Source organism: Monodelphis domestica, chromosome 5 (genome assembly GCF_027887165.1).
Source record: "Monodelphis domestica isolate mMonDom1 chromosome 5, mMonDom1.pri, whole genome shotgun sequence".
NCBI lineage: Eukaryota > Metazoa > Chordata > Mammalia > Didelphimorphia > Didelphidae > Monodelphis > Monodelphis domestica.
Genome location: NC_077231.1, coordinates 248,735,295 through 248,754,297, shown reverse-complemented (window position 1 = coordinate 248,754,297; position 19,003 = coordinate 248,735,295). Strand labels below are relative to the sequence as shown.

General features: G+C 36.1%; 1 long non-coding RNA gene across 1 annotated transcript; it reads right to left on the bottom strand.

Annotated features, from left to right (window-relative positions):
- Nucleotides 1-1,096: 1,096 nt before the first annotated feature.
- On the bottom strand, nucleotides 1,097-18,741 carry LOC103105759 (uncharacterized). The gene is made up of 4 exons (XR_001625134.2): nucleotides 18,386-18,741; nucleotides 18,198-18,236; nucleotides 14,223-14,404; nucleotides 1,097-1,969 (listed from the first exon to the last, which is right to left on the bottom strand). It is a non-coding gene; the product is annotated as an uncharacterized LOC103105759 (long non-coding RNA).
- Between the last annotated feature and the right edge of the window lie 262 nt (nucleotides 18,742-19,003).

Here is a 19,003-nt window from a genome sequence, read left to right as displayed (position 1 = left end):
CATGTTATATAAATTCTTTATATAGAGTTGTGAATTGAGGAGCATTATAATATCAGAAAATTAAACTGAGGTGACCCAAAATATAAGGGGAAAATTATGACATGCCCTCTGGATCAGGTCTATCTTTTCCCTAAGCCAGAAGGAAAGAGAGGAAGGGCAAAGCTGAGCTTCCTGACTTTTCTAGCTAAGACCTAAAGATAGATAAGTTTACTTAACCTGATGGGAAATTTGAAAATGACAGAGAAGTGTCAAAGGAGAAAGACATAGATCTGAGACTAGAGTGCTAACCCAAAGCCAAGAGGATGTTGGCAATTTGGACTGTGAACTGAGGGTAGAATAAATTCTCCACAGAGTCATAGTCATGGCTAGGAGGTTCAGCAAACCTTAAACTCCCAGAGAACTTATAGGTAAGGATATTCTCTTTTCTTCCACTTTGGTATAAAGACTTACCAAACAATAAGACTGTTGTTACTGATGCAAAATTGGTATAAGAACGTTGAATGATATTTCCAAGAATAACCTGCTTAAAAAAAGGAATGATAAAGTTATCATCTGAGAATACATAATTATAAAGCAATAATGGCATTAAATAGATGGAAGATCCAAGTGCTGAACTCATGCACAGAATATGCAAAGACCAAGTCAAAGGTTCTCAGAACTTTGATTAGATTAATTCTAGGGAGTCTAATTCTAGGGAACATTTGAAAAATAATTATATAATATAACAAGGCATAGATGAACCACACTATATCTTATTTGTATCCATAAAATCATGGATTTATTTAGGCAAAGATTTGATTGCATTTCCACATTTCAATAGATTAGTGATAGACTTAAACTTGCCAGATCTTTAATATAGATAAATGCTCAATGAGAATATTCTCTCTACCAATACATTAGTACCTTCTGCCTTCTACCTTTTCTGCAGCTTATATTCTTAGAGTTTCCCAAAACACTGAGAGGTTTAGTGTCTTGCTCACAGTCACAATGACATTTCCAGTCCAATGTAAGTCTTGAACCCATCTCTCCTTGGATTTGAGATTCTCTCTCTCTCTCTCTCTCTCTCTCTCTCTCTCTCTCTCTCTCTCTCTCTCTCTCTCTCTCTCTCTCTCTCTCTCTCTCTCTTTCTCTCTCTCTTACTCTCTCTCTCTCTCTGTCTCTTTTTCCTCCCCTCTCTCCTTCTCCCTCTTCCTGTCTTAGTCCCTTTTTTTGTTTCTCTCCTCTGTTACCCAACCCTTATGTCTCTGTCTCTCTACATATCTGTGTATGTACACAGGTATATTTGTATAACAATAAATCATATGCATACATAGAGAGGCAGCACAGTACAATAGAAGGTAGACCTTAGAATCCAAAAGAGTTGGGTTTAAATCCTACTTTTGAGAGATTCTTGTTGTGTAGCCCTGCACTTAACTTTTAAGTACTTGAGGCAACTCTCCATTACTAGCCTGTAGATGCATGTCTGATTTGTTCTGGGTAGAAAGTGTTTCTACAACAATAAAAAAAAATCAGTTGTATCTATTAGTCATTTCCACTAGTGCTAAATACAGGGTATAAAACAATTCCTACTGGTGGGAACACTAGTGAAATCTCAGTTTTTGAAAGGGGAAAATATGCCCATAAATGCAAACACACTAATTTCATTCTTTATATATGTCTGTGAATGCACTTATCTATAAGGATTAGCTTTATGACTATATTCACAAAAAAGAAACAGGATACCTAGATTTTCATTAATCTCACCATTCATTTTGTTCCCATGGAGAACTGTGAAATCCAAATAAATATCTGAGCAGCAAAGGGAAATGACTGCCAAATAATCTCCTAGCCTAAATTGTATTCAGTACTGAGTCCTTTTCAGCTATTGCTATTTTCCTCCAGTTCTTCCATTTTTCCTCACTCCAGCCCAGACAGCAAATGCCCATCTTCTCTGTCCATATATGTTGGAGCTGGGGAATCCTGGAACAGACTTAAGAGAACATTCTTACATTCTTATCATTCTTATTCAATTTCTTGCCTTTATACTGATCAATAGAATTAAAAAAATACTACTTGAATTCTTATCCCATTCAGCAATGTACAACCCTCTACCCCATTTGTGGCTTGGAGTTTTCTTTGTAAGTCTCTATATCCCTATGAGAACACAAAGTATTTTTGTATCCACTTATTAGAAGACTTCTTCAAAATGTTGTAGCTAAGTGGATTAAACTTTTTTTTTATAGATCATTTGAAGTCTGACAAATATAGTGAGCACTTGGAATATAATTTAACAAAGGCCTAATTGTAATTTAATTGTCCAGCAGTGCCTCCACCCCTTTTAATCTGGGTAGACCCTTTCAATGAAAATAAATAAATAAATAAATCAAAACAAAAACTTAAAAAATCCTACCATTTTGGCTCTGAAATTTATAGGGGAGATCAGTTTTAATTTCCTTCACCTCTCAAGAACATAGGCTACAATTTTTCCAGAAGAGATTTATCACAGCTTTCTAAGACATTTTTGGGGTAAAGGCTGGGTGCCAGAGGGGTTTACTTCACCTCCAACATGACTTGACTAAACTGTCTTAATCTGCAGACCAATTTGCTCTACAGCCCCCTAAGGAAGGAACTTGTTGATTTTGGCAGTGTTTACCTTTCCTACAAACAAAATTCAACATTTTCCAGACCGGCTGGCTCTTAAAAATCACTTGAGAGCTGGGAAAAAAATATACCCCTAGGCTGCACCAGTATTTTTTTTTTCTATGTTCTAGGAAAGGCTTTTGTGTTCCTCACAGCTGTTTGAGGATAATCCATTGAGTCAAGATTATTCAGTCTGGAGAGTAGTCTGTAAACTTCTTGGAGTATAGGCCCTTACAGCAAGGAGAGGGAAAGGAGCTGTCAGACAAAATGGAATAGCCTTGGCTGATAAAATGATACCCTGAACTACCTATAGGGGGTTTGGGGGGGGAGGAAGGGGAGGCTATTATGATCTTTTCCTGTTGAAGTATAATGTTACTTTTAGGACATTTTCTTTTTAACACAGGGAACAATAGCATTTTATGAGTAATGAGGTTGAATTGTTAGCAGCTTTTATTACTGAGTTATTCACCAGTTCTTGAGTAAGCTAAGAACTGAATAATGGCATTGTCCTTAAAACCTTCATTATTTCTTCCTTCCTTCCTTCCTTCCTTCCTTCCTTCCTTCCTTCCTTCCTTCCTTCCTTCCTTCCTTCCTTCCTTCCTTCCTTCCTTCCTTCCTGCCTTCCTGCCTTCCTGCCTTCCTTCCTTCCTTCCTTCCTTCCTTCCTTCCTTCCTTCCTTCCTTCCTTCCTTCCTTCCTTCCTTCCTTCCTTCCTTCCTTCCTTCCTTCCTTCCTTCCTTCCTTCCTTCCTACCACATTCAACATAAATGATAGTAATACCTCCCCTTAAACAAAATAAAGGAAGCTCATTGGATGCTAGCATAGCTGCAACTGTTATTGGCCAAAGTATTCTAACTCGTTTTTGTTTTTTTTTTTTATAAAAATAAAGTGTAATAATACACTTGTTTGTGAAAATTCCCTCACATCTGTTTTTTGAAAGATTATCCAGATGTTATTAAGTATTCTGTCATTGCTATGGGTGATACACTTGAGAGGCTGCAATAAATAACTGCTTTGATTACAAAAATTTTCCTGATTCACAAAACAAAGTACTTTAGTTCAATTTCTCACTTGGCACACTCTGTTTGACTCCTCCAGTGAATTAAAACACATGAACACTCTCTAGACTATGTTCCAATGCTTTGGGGAGCAGGGAGAGATTAATAAGGTAATGACCTTCTGTTTTAATCTTTATTTTTTATTTTTTGAACCAAATGGTTACTAGGTCTTGAACTTGTCACTTGCCAGGATCCCTTTTCTCAGTCAGAATCTTCTCTCTTTCTTCAAGCTCTTAAACTTTTTGCTCCTATTTCCTGTGTCTCTCTTGGGGGGAATTACTGGTCAATTGTTAATGGCCTCTAACTTTGTCTCCTGGTCTCTCTGTCTCTGTCTAACTGCTTTTCTCAGCGAACTTTCTCTCTGTCTCTTGTATGTCTGTCTCCGTCTTCATCATTCTCTGCCTCTCCTACTCCCTTTCCCCCTCTCCTCTTTCATTCATCTTTTCCTTTATTCTCTCAGTTTTTCATCATCTTTCAAGTTTTCCTGTCAGCTAACTCTTTTTGCTTTAGACTTAACTTAAATGTCTCTTTTTCTGTAACTGACCTTTCCATTCACCTCTCTAAGCAGTTGGAGATCTCTCTCTTTCTCTGTCTCTGTCTCTGTCTCTGTCTCTGTCTCTCTCTCTGTCTCTCTCTCTCTCAATCTCTCTCCCTCCCTCCCTCTCTTTTCTCTTCTTTTCCAAGACTTTCTTCTTCTAGGCTCTTTCCTTTCCTTTTTTCAGGCTCTCCTCTTTCCTCAGAACAGCATCATTAACAAAGTGATTTATGGTTCTTATTCTACATTTGTTCAGTTTTGCCACTGCAAGCCAAGCCCTGGCAGTGCTGTGTCTATCATCTATTGCTGGACAGTAAAGATGGGTAAATAAGTATTTGTGATTTCCCTACCAGAGTTATGCTGAAGTGAAGTTTATAATACTTTACAAAAGCATTTCTGAAGAAACCTGAATCTTGGCTAGACTCACCAGTTATTTGGCTGGAATGCATGAACCTGAACTGAGTTTTACGTCACCCTTTCCCCATCTCATGAGAACTGAGGTGGAATTCTTATTTGGGGTGAAAACCAGAGCTTAGTTATTATTGGAACATATTACAAATGATTTCCAGCCATGTTGAGGGAGGAGGAAATGGATGAAGTTAAAACTTGGGAGCTGGGGGAAGAGAATTTCTGGGACTCCTCCACCCTTCCTTTTACCAGCATTGTTTATCTTATTCCTTCTATTTCTCAAACCCCTTTTCTTTCTATGGCAATGAAAATTGTGCAGGCTTGTAAATGTTTGCCAATGAAGAATTATGGAAACTCAGTAGGTCTTCATATGTACTTAGAATATACTTGATGTCTTTGGCTGAGTTTGACTTTGAGTTTACTAGTTGATTCCATCACATAGATTTTACAGAATCTTTCATGGAAGAAAGTGTCTGACACCTAGTCCTGACACTAACTAGTGATAGATTTATTAATTAAGCAAAGAATAAAAATTCTGTGCATACTGTCACATGACCTCTTTGAAAGACAATTTTTATCTGTAAAAAGAATTATAATGATGATCATGATACATTACTTGTTTCACAGAATTGTTGTGACAAATGTATTTTGCAAACCCTGAGAAATTATTTAATTATGAGCCTTTCTTCTTCTTCTTCTAGACCTTAAACTTCATGAGGGCAATGGAAATCACTCATTTAACCTTTATTACATGCCCAACCAATGTTCTGGCCATAGTAGCCAATCAACTTTTTAAAATGAATGCATTGTGATTGAAGCTGAGCTGGTGTAATGCATCTGGGGATCCCGTTTAGAGATGGTACGCTAATGTATTATGGAAGGTCCCTGCTTCCCAATTTGGAGCATGGGCAGCAATATATAATTTAATTAATTAATTGTGTTGTTTTTTTTATTCTATGTCAAGCTTTTCCTAATTGCTTTTACTTTATTTTTTATTATTTTAATGACTTATTTATGGACTGACTTATTATAACTGGTTCATTCTCCAGTAACCATGTGGCAAAGAGACAAACCATTGACTGGATGTTGAGCTGGACCCAAGATGCATTTGGGAGGCACCAATGGGCCAAAGTGTAATTCCTGATCTTTCTCCTTCCTTCCTGGCTGCTGACAGGGTTAGAGAAACCATGGTTTGGGTGGGAAAATTTTTCTACAACTTGGAGCTCTCCTGCTTTACATTCCCTATGATGATTATGACTGTAAAGTAAGGTGTGGGAATAGCAAAACCCCAAATTCTGTGTAAACCTTAAGAAGTCTGCTCTTTAATTACCATGTCTGCTGGTCTCAGAAACTAGTCCTTGCCAGATAAGTCAGCAGGGATAATCTATACATTTTGAAATGTTCTTTATATTTTTTGGTGGATTTTCACAACCTGCCAGACACAATTAAACCAAATCAGGAACCATATTAGTTGATGTTGCCAACTTTTTATTGAATTAAAAAGTCACCATTTATTATTCCAGATCTTTCTAGTGAAAATATCTTGGAGTCACAGGTACCATATTAATAGCTTAGTTTTCTTTTTGTTTCTTTTGTTTCTCACCTAATTTTCTATGAATAGAAGGAAATTTACTGAGGAACCTTCTGATTTGAAAGATTCCTCTGTTCAAATTTTAAATTGTAATGAATTATGTTATAAAAGATTGGTTAAAAACCCATTGATTTCTAAAGGGCTTCTATAGTAGAAATACAATAATAGCCGACAGTTACATTAATCTGTCATGTTTGCAAAATGCTTTTATACATTCCCTCCTTTGATTTTCTCCACAATCCTGAGATGTTGTCATTGCTGGCATTTCTCCCATTTCAATGTTTTAAAATCCAAAGTTCTGAGAAATTAAGTGACTTGGTCACAGCCACACATATGTGTCAGTGAGTAAGATTTAAAACAAAGAGTTCTTGACTCCATGTCCAATAATCTATTACTCATTCCATGTTCTCTCTCTTTGTTATGATCCATTTGTAGAAGTTAGCCTTGCTCTTATTTCTACTTTAAATGGTAGGCACTAATGTGGAGAACTACTGTTTCCTTTAAAACCACCTAAATTGTCAATACAATTTGAAAGAGATTTGTTAGCAATGCAAATATGAAGTGAAATATACATGCTGGGAAAGAAAATAATCAAATTATGAAGCTCTTTAGAAGGTAGCAAGAGATTTCCAGGTTTTGACAATCAAGCAATTGGCATTTTACAAAACATTTACAATTCATTAGTACTGTGTGCAAGATATTGTGTGGAGTGAAAAAGTATAGAAACTGACCTTTTTTTCCCCATTTTAAACATTGTTTTATTTGGGCATTTTCAAACATTATTCATTAGAAACATAGATCATTTTCTTTTCCTCTGCCCCATCTCTCCCATAGCCGATGCGCGATTCCACTGGGTATCACATGTGTCCTTAATTCCAACCCATTTCCGTGTTGTTGGTATTTGCATTAGAGTGTTCATTTAGAGTCTCTCCTCAATCATGTCTCCGCAACCCCTGTAGTCAAGCAGTTCCTTTTCTTCGGTGTTTTTACTCCCACAATTTGTCTTCTGCTTGTGGATAGTGTTTTTTGTCCTAGATCCCTGCGGAATGTTCAGGGACATTTCATTGCCACTAATGGAGAAGTCCATTATGTTCGATTATATCACAGTGTGTTTGTCTCTGTGTACAATGTTCTCCTGGTTCTGCTCCTCTCACTCTGCATCACTTCCTGGAGGTTGTTCCAGTCTCCATGGAACTCCTCCACTTTATTATTCCTTTGAGCACAATAGTATTCTATCACCAACATATACCACAACTTGTTTAGTCATTCCCCAATTGAAGGGCATTCTCTCATTTTCCAATTTTTGGCCACCACAAAGAGCACAGCTATGAATATTCTTGTACATGTCTTTTTCCTTATTGTCTCTTTGGGGTACAAACCCAGCAGTGCTATGGCTGAATCAAAGGGCAGATAGTCTTTTAGTTCCCTTTGGGCATAGTTCCAAATTGCCCTCCAGAATGGTTGGATCAATTCACAACTCCACCAGAAATGAATTAATGTCCCAACTTTGCCACATCCCCTCAAGCATTCATTACTTTCCTTTGCTGTCATGTTAGCCAAACTTCTAGGTGTGAGGTGATACCTCAGAGTTGTTTTGATTTGCATCTCTCTAATTATCAGAGATTTAGCGCACTTTTTCATGTGCTTACTAATAGTTTTGAATTCTTTGGCTGAAAACTGCCTATTCATGTCCTTTGCCTATTTATCCATTGGAGAATGTCTTGATTTTTTGTACAATTGATTTAGCTCTTTATAAATTTGAGAAATTAGAACTTTGTCAGAGGTTTTTGATATGAAGATTGTTTCCCAATTTGTTGCTTCCCTTCTAATTTTGGTTACATTGGTTTTGTTTGTAAAAAAGCTTTTTAATTTGGTGTAATCAAAATTGTTTATTTTACATTTTGTGACTCTTTCTATGTCTTGCTTGGTTTTAAAGTCTTTTCCTTCCCACAGGTCTGACATGTATACTATTCTGTGTTCACCTAATTTACTTATAGTTTCCTTCTTTATGTTCAAGTCTTTCACCCATTCTGAGTTTATCTTGGTGTAGGGTGTGAGGTGTTGATCCAAACCTAATCTCTCACACACTGTCTTCCAGTTTTCCCAGCAGTTTTTGTCAAATAGTGGATTTTTGTCCCAAAAGCTGGGGCCTTTGGGTTTGTCATATATTGTCTTACTTAGGTCACTTACTCCAAGTCTATTCCATTGATCCTCCTTTCTGTCTCTTAGCCGGTACCAAATTGTTTTGATGACCACTACTTTATAATAGAGTTTGAGATCTGGGACTACAAGGCCCCCTACCTTTGTATTTTTTTTTTCATTATTTCCCTGGCTATCCTTTGTTCTTCCAAATGAACTTTGTTATGGTTTTTTCTAAGTCAGTAAAAATTTTTTTTGGAAGTTCAATGGGTATAGCACTAAATAGCTAAATAAGTTTGGGTAGGATGGTCATTTTTATTATATTGGCTCGTCCTACCCATGGGCAGTTAATGTTTTTCCAATTGTTCAAGTCTAGTTTTAGTTGTGTGGAGAGTGTTTTGTAGTTGTGTTCATATAGTTCCTGTGTTTGTCTCGGGAGATAGATTCCTAGGTATTTTATTTTGTCTAAGGTGATTTTGAATGGGATTTCTCTTTCTAGTTTTTGCTGCTGAGCTGTGTTGGAAATATATAGAAATGCTGATGACTTATATGGGTTTATTTTGTATCCTGCAACTTTGCTAAAGTTGTTGATTATTTCGACTAGCTTTTTGGTTGATTCTCTAGGATTCTTTAAGTAAACCATCTTATTATCCTCAAAGAGCGATAACTTGGTCTCCTCCTTGCCTATTTTAATGCCTTCAATTTCTTTTTCTTCTCTAATTGCTACTGCTAGTGTTTCTAGTACAATGTTAAATAATAGAGGTGATAATGGGCATCCTTGTTTCACTCCTGGTCTTATTGAGAATGCATCTAGTTTATCCCCATTGAAGATGATATTAGCTGATGGTTTTAGATATATACTGTTTATTATTTTTCAGAATGACCCTTCTATTCCTATGCTTTCTAGTGTTTTCCATAGTAATGAGTGTTGTATTTTATCAAAGGCTTTTTCTGCATCTATTGAAATAATCATGTGATTTTTGTTGGCTTGCTTGTTGATATGGTCAATTATGTGGATAGTTTTCCTAATATTGAACCAGCCCTTCATTCCTGGTATAAATCCTACTTGATTGTAGTGAATGACCCTCCTGATCACATGCTGGAGCCTCTTTACTAGTATCATATTAAGATTTTTGCATCTATATTCATTAGGGAGATTGGTCTATAATTTTCTTTCTCCGTTTTTGACATGCCTAGCTTTGGAATCAGTACCATGTTTGTGTCATAAAAGGAATTTGGTAGAACTCCCTCTTTGCTTATTATGTCAAATATTTTGTATAGTATTGGGATTAACTGTTCTTTGAATGTTTGATAGAATTAACTTGTGAATCCCTCTTGCCTTGGGGATTTTTTCTTAGGGAGTTCTTTGATGACCTGTTGGATTTCTTGTTCTGATATGGGATTATTTAAGAATTCTATTTCTTCTGTTAGTCTAGGTAATTTATATTTTTTGAAATATTCATCCATATCACCTAGATTGGTATATTTATTGCCATATAATTGGGCAAAGTAGTTTTTAATGATTGCCTTAATTTCCTCTTCATTGAAGGCAATGTCCCCCTTTTCATCTATGATGCTGTTAATTTACTTCTCTTTCCTTTTTTTAATTAGGTTGACCAGTACTTTGTCTATTTTGTTTGTTTTTTCAAAGTACCAGCTTCTAGTCCTATTTATTAGTTCAATAGTTCTATCACTATTGGTTTTATTACTTTCCCCCTTAATTTTTAAGATCTCTAGTTTGGTTTTCTTCTGGGGGTTTTTAATTTGTTCACTTTCAAGTTTTTTTATTTGTATTTCCAATTCATTGATCTCTGCCCTCCCTAATTTGTTAATGTATGCACTCATGGATATAAATTTTCCTCTCAGTACTGCTTTGGCTGCATCCCATAAGGTTTAAAAGGATGTCTCACCATTGGCATTTTCCTCAATGAAATTATTAATTGTTTCTATGATTTGTTCTCTAAGTGATTTTGGAGTATCATATTATTTAATTTCCAATTAATTTTTATTTGGCTCTCAATGTACCCTTACTGATCATTATTTTTATTGCCTTATGATCTGAAAAGTTTGCATTTATTATTTCTGCTTTTCTGCATTTGTATTCCATGTTTCTGTGACTTCTGTATGGTCAATCTTTGTGAATGTGCCATGTGGTGCTGAGAAGAAGGTGTATTCCTTTTTGTCCCTATTTATTTTTCTCTATATGTTTATTAACTCTAATTTTTCTAACATTTCATTCACATCTTTTACCTCTTTCTTGTTTATTTTTTTATTTGATTTATCAAAATTTGATAGTGGTTGGTTGAGGTCTCCCACTAATATGGTTATACTGTCTATTTTCTCCTTCAATTCTCCTAGTTTCTCTATTAGAAATTTGGGTGCTATACCATTTGGTGCATACATGTTGATTAGTGATATTTCCTCATTGTATATATTCCCTTTTAAAAGAATATATTTACCTTCCCTATCCCTTTTAATCAGGTCTATTTTTGCTTTGGCTTTGTCAGATATCATGATTTCAACTCCTGCCTTCTTTCTATCAGTTGAGGCCCAAAAGGTCTTACTCCATCCTTTAATTCTGAACTTGTGAGTATCTACCCACCTCATGTGTGTTTCTTGAAGACAACATATGGTAGGGTTTTGGATTCTAATCCATTCTTCTATTTGTCTACGTTTTATGGGTGAGTTCATCCCATTCACGTTCAAAGTTAAGATTGTCACTTGTGGGTTCCCTGAAATTTCATATTGATTGTTTGACCTTTTAAACCAGTGATTTACTTTAAATCAGTCCCCCTAGTCCCCTCCCTTGATATGCTTCCCTTTCTAGCCCCTCCCTTTTTGTTCCCTTTTTGTTTGTTTTTTTGTTTTTTGTTTGTTTTTTTTTTTTTAGGATCTGTTAACTTCCCTCCCCACTCTCCTTCCCTCTCTTTTTATACCCCCATTTGCCTCCCCCTCATTAATTTCCCCTTCTTTCTTACCCTGTTGGATAAGATAGAATTCAAGATCCCAATGGATCTAGATGTTCTGCCCTCTCAGAGTTGATTTCACTGAGAGTAAGGTTTAAGTAATACCAATTTGCATTCTCTTCCTCTCCTTCTTATAGGAGACTTCTTCCCCTCCCCTTCCCATGTGTACTTTTGTTTGAGAAAGATTATTCTATTTAGTTTTTTTCTCTATTTCTTAAAGTATATCTTAGTACCATCAATGATTCCCCCCTCCCTTTTTCTTTCTTTCCCTCCCTTTCTCCATATCATCTTGATGCTCCAATCTTTCCCTATGCATGATTCTTCTAACTAATCTAATGATGCATGCAATTTTTGAGAGTTACACATTACATTTTCCCCACATATTAATATACATAGATTGATATAAATGTAGTCCTTATAGAAGAGAGTTTGAATAAAAGAAAAAGATAACATTTTCTCCTTTTCCCTTTCCTTCATATTTACCTTTTCATGTTTCTCTTGCTCTTTGTGTCTGGATGTCAAACTTTCCACAGAGCTCTGGTCTTTTCTTTACAAAAACTTGGAAATCTTCTATTTTGTTGAATGCCCATACTTTCCCCTGGAAATATATAGTCAGTTTTGATGGATAGCTGATTCTTGGTTGAATACACAGATCTCTTGACTTTCTGAATATCATGTCCCAGGCCTTACCGTCATTCCGAGTGGAAATTGCAAGGTCTTATGTGACCCTGATTGGCATTCCTTTATATCTAAATTGTCTTTTTCTGGCTTCTTGTAAGATTTTTTTCTTTTGCTTGAAAGCTTTGTAATTTGGCAATTATATTCCTGGGAGTTGTCTTTTGGGGATTTAGTGTAGAGGGTGTTCTGTGAACTCTTTCAATGGCTATTTTTCCCCCTTGTTCTGGGCAGTTTTCTTGGATGATATCTTGTATTATGGTATCAAGTTACTGTTCATTTTTGTTTTTTCTGGTAGACCAATGATTCTCAGATTGTCTCTCCTTCTCTGTTTTCCAGGTCTATCACCTTGTCAGTGAGAAATTTTATATTATCTTCTAATTCCTTAGTCTTTTGACTTTTTTTTTTATTAATTCTTGCTCTTTTGCAAGATCATCGCTTCCAGTTGCCTGATTCTGACCTTTAAAGACTGGTTTTCCTTTTCAGTTTGGTCTGTCCTGCTTTTTGAGGCTTCAAGCTGATTCTGCAATTGTGTGTTTTTGTCCCTCAGATTGCTGAGTTCCTTTTGCATTATTTTCCATTTTTCCTATCAGAAGGCTTCCATCTTTTTGATAACTTCCAATTTAAATTCTTCAAGAGCTTGTGGACAATTTCCATTTCTTTTGGAAGGTTTTGGAGCATTTGTTTGTGTTTCCTCTTCTATGTCCTTTGTATTCTGTATTTTCCATCCATAAAATCTATCCAAAGTCACCCCCTTCTTCTTGCTTTTCTTGATGTTGGGATGTTGTGGTTCCTGAGCATTGTTTGCCATCTCTATGTTTTATTTTCTCCCCATTCCAGTCAGAAATCTGAGTGAGGAGGGCTTGCTCTCAGTGTAAGGGTCTAATGATTGAGGCTTTAGCCTTGGGGATATTCTCGGTTCTCCGCAGCTGTGCTGTCTTCCCTGGGGAGCCCAGGATCTGCCTTCCCCTGACTGCCGGCTTTTTGGGTGTTACTGCTCTCAGGTGTAGGTCTTTAGTGGTCTTAGTTAACTCCCAAGACCTGTAGCTGCCCCTTGCTCACTTCAGAGGATCCCTTCGCACACTTGTTGATTATAGGGCACTGGTTCTGGGAGCCCGAGATATGAGTTCCCCTTGCCTGCCTGCCAGGGTTTCAGGTATTACTAGTCACAGGAGTAGGTCCTTGGTGGTCTTAGTCAGGTCCCTAGACCTGGGGCTGCCCATTGTTCAGTCCTGGGGTGCCCCTCCCTCACTTGTTGATTCTGGCCAGTGCTGACTTTAACTCTGGCTCCAAAGGGGTGTTGGGGTGGTGGGTGGGGGAGGGTAGGTTGGCTTTTCATACCCTTATATTGTGGAAATGCAGGAATTTCACCTACCTTCAGTGCTGTATCTTAGTGTGGGGTCCCTCCTTTCTTATGATGATGGTTGTTTTTTTTGGGGGGGGGTCTTTTGCAGTTGTCTGTGAGGAGAGGAAGCAAGCTGCATCTACTCTGCAGTGATGCTTACCTGGAAATCCTCCAGAAATTGACCTTTTAAAGGACCACAATTCACCTGGTTAGGCTATATGGATTTAACTGGTAAAATACTATTTAAGAGGAATTAAAAAGGCCAGAGATCCAAGAAAGCGAAGTGTTGAGTATAAGCAGAATACAGCATATTGGTATGAATTGAGTTATTTGTTAGACCCAGGATTTCAGCCTCATCATATAAGGTCCAGAGAAATATCTTTAAAGTCATAATGATCTTGGTTCATCTTCCACCTCTGACATATACTATCTGTGGGAGCCTGGCTAATTCATTTAACCTTTTAGTCCCTAAGTAATCTTTTAAGAGCAGAAGTTGTAGAGCTCATTTCAAACAAAGATCATTGCTAGAGAGTTTGAACAGAGACAACTAGATGACACACAGGATAAAACTCTTGCCCTGGAGTCAGGAGGACCTGAGTTAAAATCTACACTCAAATACTAGTTGCATCAAATTCTTGTTTGCCGTGTGAAAACGACCAAATAAAATAATGTTTAAAATAAAAAAAAAATTCTTGTTTGCCTCAGTTTGTTCATCTATAAAATGAGCTGGAGAAACAAATGGCAAATCACTCTAGAATATTTACCAATGAAAACCCACAGGAGATCATGGAGAGTCAGACATGACTGAATAATGACTAACCAACAAAAATGAAGATGGTATCAGAAAGCAGGAGAAAGGGGAACTAGAACCTCCAAACAGAACTTACCCAGCAATAGAGAATCTTCATTTCTAAATACACTGAAGTCCTGGATGCTCAACTCATGAGATTCATCAGATTAAGTAAACTGTAATGTTTTAACCTAATTGCCACCAATAAGTTGGCTTCAGTTACTGACTTGAGCAAACATTTTAGTGAATCCTCCTCGTCTAACCACGTCTCCATATTACCTGTAAAATATGAAAATCCCAGAACCTCATGAGCTGCAGTTGGAATGAAGAAAATGATTCCTGGGACAGACACTTATAATTTAAGTGGACTCGGTACTTTGGGAACTAGATTGCTATTTGCCAGCTTTTCCTTTTACATGATGCTTTTATTTAACCTTAGTGAATAAATTCAATTAAGGGCAGGTATCATATAGAACCTTTCTCTCATTCTATCTAGAAACCCTCAAGATAAATTAGAGTCTTTAGCCTTCACTTTAAAGACCCTCTTACCTTAAGTTTTACCTCTGTTAGTTGCTGATTTTACCTCCCCACCCCTTTATTAGTCTGAATACTAGAATTTATGCCATATTTGGATTTCGTAATTTTTTTTTCTGGCACTTATGGTAAAACAGTACATATGCCAGTAGATACTTCTTTCCTTTTTTGTGGAATTTGCTTACTTATCCTCAAAGCATTGTTTGTATTATTAAATTGTATTAAGTTACCAAAGCTAAAGCCCCTGGAAGATGCTAGTACTGATGTTTACTTCTTTTTCTTTGTTATTTAATTTTTTCTTCAAATTTGGCTTGGGTTCTTGGAATCACAGGATGAGAATTTTAGAGCAGGAAAGGAGTTCTAGGTCATATAGGTTGACAGTCGAGCTTCGTATTTCACAGACAAGGAAACTGAGACTCAGACAGTTTTTGACTTGCCAAAAATTACATAGCTAGTTGTAGACAGTTATTTCGCAACTTGAATTTTCTATTGTTATAAAATAACTATCGTTTTTTGGCATAATTCAAAAAAGGGGATGACTTTGACTAAGGATGAAAGTCATTATTCTCTCATTTTGCTAAACTTCTCAGTTTCTCCTAAGAACTTAGAAAAATCAATAAACTTTGCTCTGAATCATACTACCCATTAGAGCCATACCTGGTTCGGTTAGAAGTAGAAGATTTCCAAGTATGGCAGATCTGACCTAGAGGAGGCAGGTAGGATGACTGTTAGAATCAGTCATAGGGTAAGATAGGTTCAGAAGACTGAGGCAAAATCAGTATTTTTTAAAGCCATGACTTCATAATTGAGAGTTTTCTGTATCTAGTTTAAACCAGCCCTACCATGATGCTTTCTAGCTACTTTCATGCTATGTTCCAAAGCTCTACGCTCAGCCTTCCAGCACACCAGCTCCCACTCTGGGCTACTATGCTACTGAATCAGAGTGGTTCTCCATATCTAACCCAACTGAAACTCACTGTTATCTGGTCCTCTTCAAATCATGCTGCCATGTCTATCCCTCCCCCTTCTCTCTCCATATCTATCTCTGGGAATAGTACCAAATCAACACTACCATTCCTAAAATAGACATGTCAGTCACTTGGCCAATGATTCTGTTCAACACATCATCCCATTATTTTCCAGAACAAAACATTCTTATCTGCTTACCATTCCTCGTTATATTTTACTTTTGTCTATTGGAATGGAAGCTCCTTGAGCGAAGGGGCTATGCTGTGTTTTCTTTTTATATCTGCAGTTCTTAGAAAAGTGCCTAGCATTTAGTAGATGCTTAATGATGATTTTTCACTCATTCATTCATTTATTTATTCATTCACTCAAGGGGACATTTAACTACCTCTACCATTAAAAAAGAGCAATGCTTATGAATTTATAGGTCAGTTTTTGATTGTAACATGCCAAATCCATGTTAGAGGCAGGGATTGAAATCTGTTTTCTCTAGTCCTCTATTCTTTATTCACTGCTTCTGAAATGTTAAGTGAATTATCCCATGCCATTGAAACTAATTTTTATTTGCTAAACTTCAGTGTGTTTCAGGTTTTCAGAGACTAGACAAGGTTTAATGCTTCCTTCTGGACCATTTCTTCTTAGGTTGGAAGTATAATGTTTACACATGTGGTAGAGCTGACCAGCCTGTGATGATTATTAGAATCATTCAGTCCAAGAATAAGGTATGTTCAGATGACTGAATCAAAATCAGATATATTTGTTTAGAATTTGTAAATTAATCCAAGAGTGTTCTCTATAAGGGAGAGAAATATATTTTAATCCCAATCAATTTCTATTTATTATTAAGACTTGCACTGAACAAGTTCTGGTTTAGGAATACTTCAGTGTCAAATATAATGACAAATTGAAATATAAATACTAAATATAGGCCTAACCTCTCACTACCAACCATGAAGAGAATTTTTTGCTTGTTTTACAGTACTAACAAAGATAGGCAAAGGACTCTACTTAGTATGTCAAGAAACAGGGTGCCATTGGAAGCTCTTAAACAAAGAACAACATTATGAATGTAATATGTTAGAAAAGCAATAGTTGTTAAGATGGATTAGGAAGAGAATGACTTAGAGTCCAATAGACTAGCTAAGAGACCATTATAACAATCTAATGATGAGCTGATGTGTATATTCATTCAATTAATACATTAATATTTAAGAATATTAAGATGAATTTGAGACCCTAAATCACAAATAAGAACATTGTGATAAAGGTGAATTTGTACTTGACTGTTTTTCCCTTTACCATATTTAAAACTCTATAAGAATGGCCCCATAAGCATTTAAGGGCATGCATTGTGCTACTTGTATCATGTGAAAAAATTATTTTTTAGGATTTCTTTGATCATCTGGTAGTCAAACTTGTGTGAAGTCATAATATATATTAGTTGAACTTTCTTTGGTTACTTTGACATTTTTCTCAAACTGAATCTATTTCTCCTTCAAGAGGTAACTAAACTTATGTTTATGATTTATATTTAATCATTTTATTTTATTTTCAAATGTACCTATTGATCACACAACCTCTTCTTAATGTAAGAGCAGAAAGAAACAATATGAACTAATATTTATGTAGTTTTTACTATGTACCAGACAATGAATTAAGAGTTTTATAATTATCATCATATTTGTTACTCACAACATCCCTGGGAAGTATGTGCTATTATTATCTTCATTTTATAGATAAGGAAACTGAATCAAATAGAGGTTAAATGAATTTTCTACGGTCATACAGCTAGTAATTCCCCAACTTCATATGTGAACTTGAGTTTTTCTGACTTTAGGCTTGTTATTCTATCTACTGTGCCATCTGGTTACCTAGGTAATTTAAATGGAAATGACAATAGGCCATTGAATTGATTTGGTTTTCTTAATTTCCTTCCTTCCTTCCTTCCTTCCTTCCTTCCTTCATTCCTTCCTTCCTTCCTTTCTTCCTTCCTTCCTTCCTTCCTGCCTTCCTGCCTTCCTTCCTGCCTTCCTTCCTGCCTTCCTTCCTTCCTTCCTTCCTTCCTTCCTTCCTTCCTTCTTTCTTTCCTCAAGTTTGCAAATCAGCAATTCCCTTTTAATTTAGAATATTGGAGATGTGTGTGGGCGTACCAAGAGGTTAAACCAATTGGTTATAGTCCCAGCACTTATAGGAACATGACTTTAATTCCATACTCTCTTATCAAAGCCTAGGTAATTTCAATTTAATAGATTTGATTCATAATGACAAAGTAAATGTATTTTCTATATCTTCATCATAAATAAATTAAAAAGAATCAGATTTTTAGGTGCATAAAGGAGAAGTGAGGGCAGGTTTTTGTTATACTAGCTCAAGGTGCTTTGAAGTTATTGCTATATCACTTCTATGCCTTTGACTGGAATATAAAATCCCTGAAGGAAGGGATCTTTATTATTTATCTTTGTATCCACCTCAGTGACTAGCATAGGACTTTGAAAGAAGTGTGACATCACAAATATTTTTTAGAATTTGAAGATATTCAGATTAGCATTAAAAAAAAAGTATTTGACTTTACCTTTCCTTCATATAACTCTGAGTGGATAGATTTCATGACCTTTAACAGAAGAGGCAAAGACAATAAATCATTAGAGTAAGTCTTCTTACATAAATGATTTTTTCACGCAGTCTTATATCTACATCAATATTTTCCCTGATTTATAGAATCAAAGGCCCAGAAGGCAGGAGATTAATAGTAAGGCTTACCTCTTGACCTTGAGGCCTCACTACCCCAATCTCTCACTCTCAATTACCATGTTGGTTTGACTACAAATCCATGATATGGACTCTCCAAACTCTGGAATGTTGTAAAGAATTAGATTTTACTTGAGGTTTAAGTTTCTGATTATATAAGTGTACTGATGAGTGGAAAAATCCTGGATGCGTAAAGAATGAACTTCTATGTTTCTTAACTCTGCTGATAGCTCACTTTTCTTTCTTAGTACTCCATTCTTTTTATAGTCATTACAAAACATTCCCAGGAGGCCAGTAAAGCATTTTTATCAACCACATTTTTACAGACAAAAAAAAGTTTTTAAAAGGGTTAGTCAAGTCTACAAAGTCAGTGCTTGGCCATTTTGGTCTCAAGACTCAGAGATTTATGTAATAATTGTTGTGTGTGACACACCCAGGATGTAAGTCTCTGTTATGCTTATAAACAGTGGACACATAAACACATTGCTCAGTGTTCAATTTCTCTATTTTATTAGCAAAACATAAACATACTTTGACATTATTTTGTAAAGTAACTTCAAAAAATGCTTTACTATTAATAACATTGATCATAATATCAAAGTGATTATCTTAGGGAAAATTAACTGCACA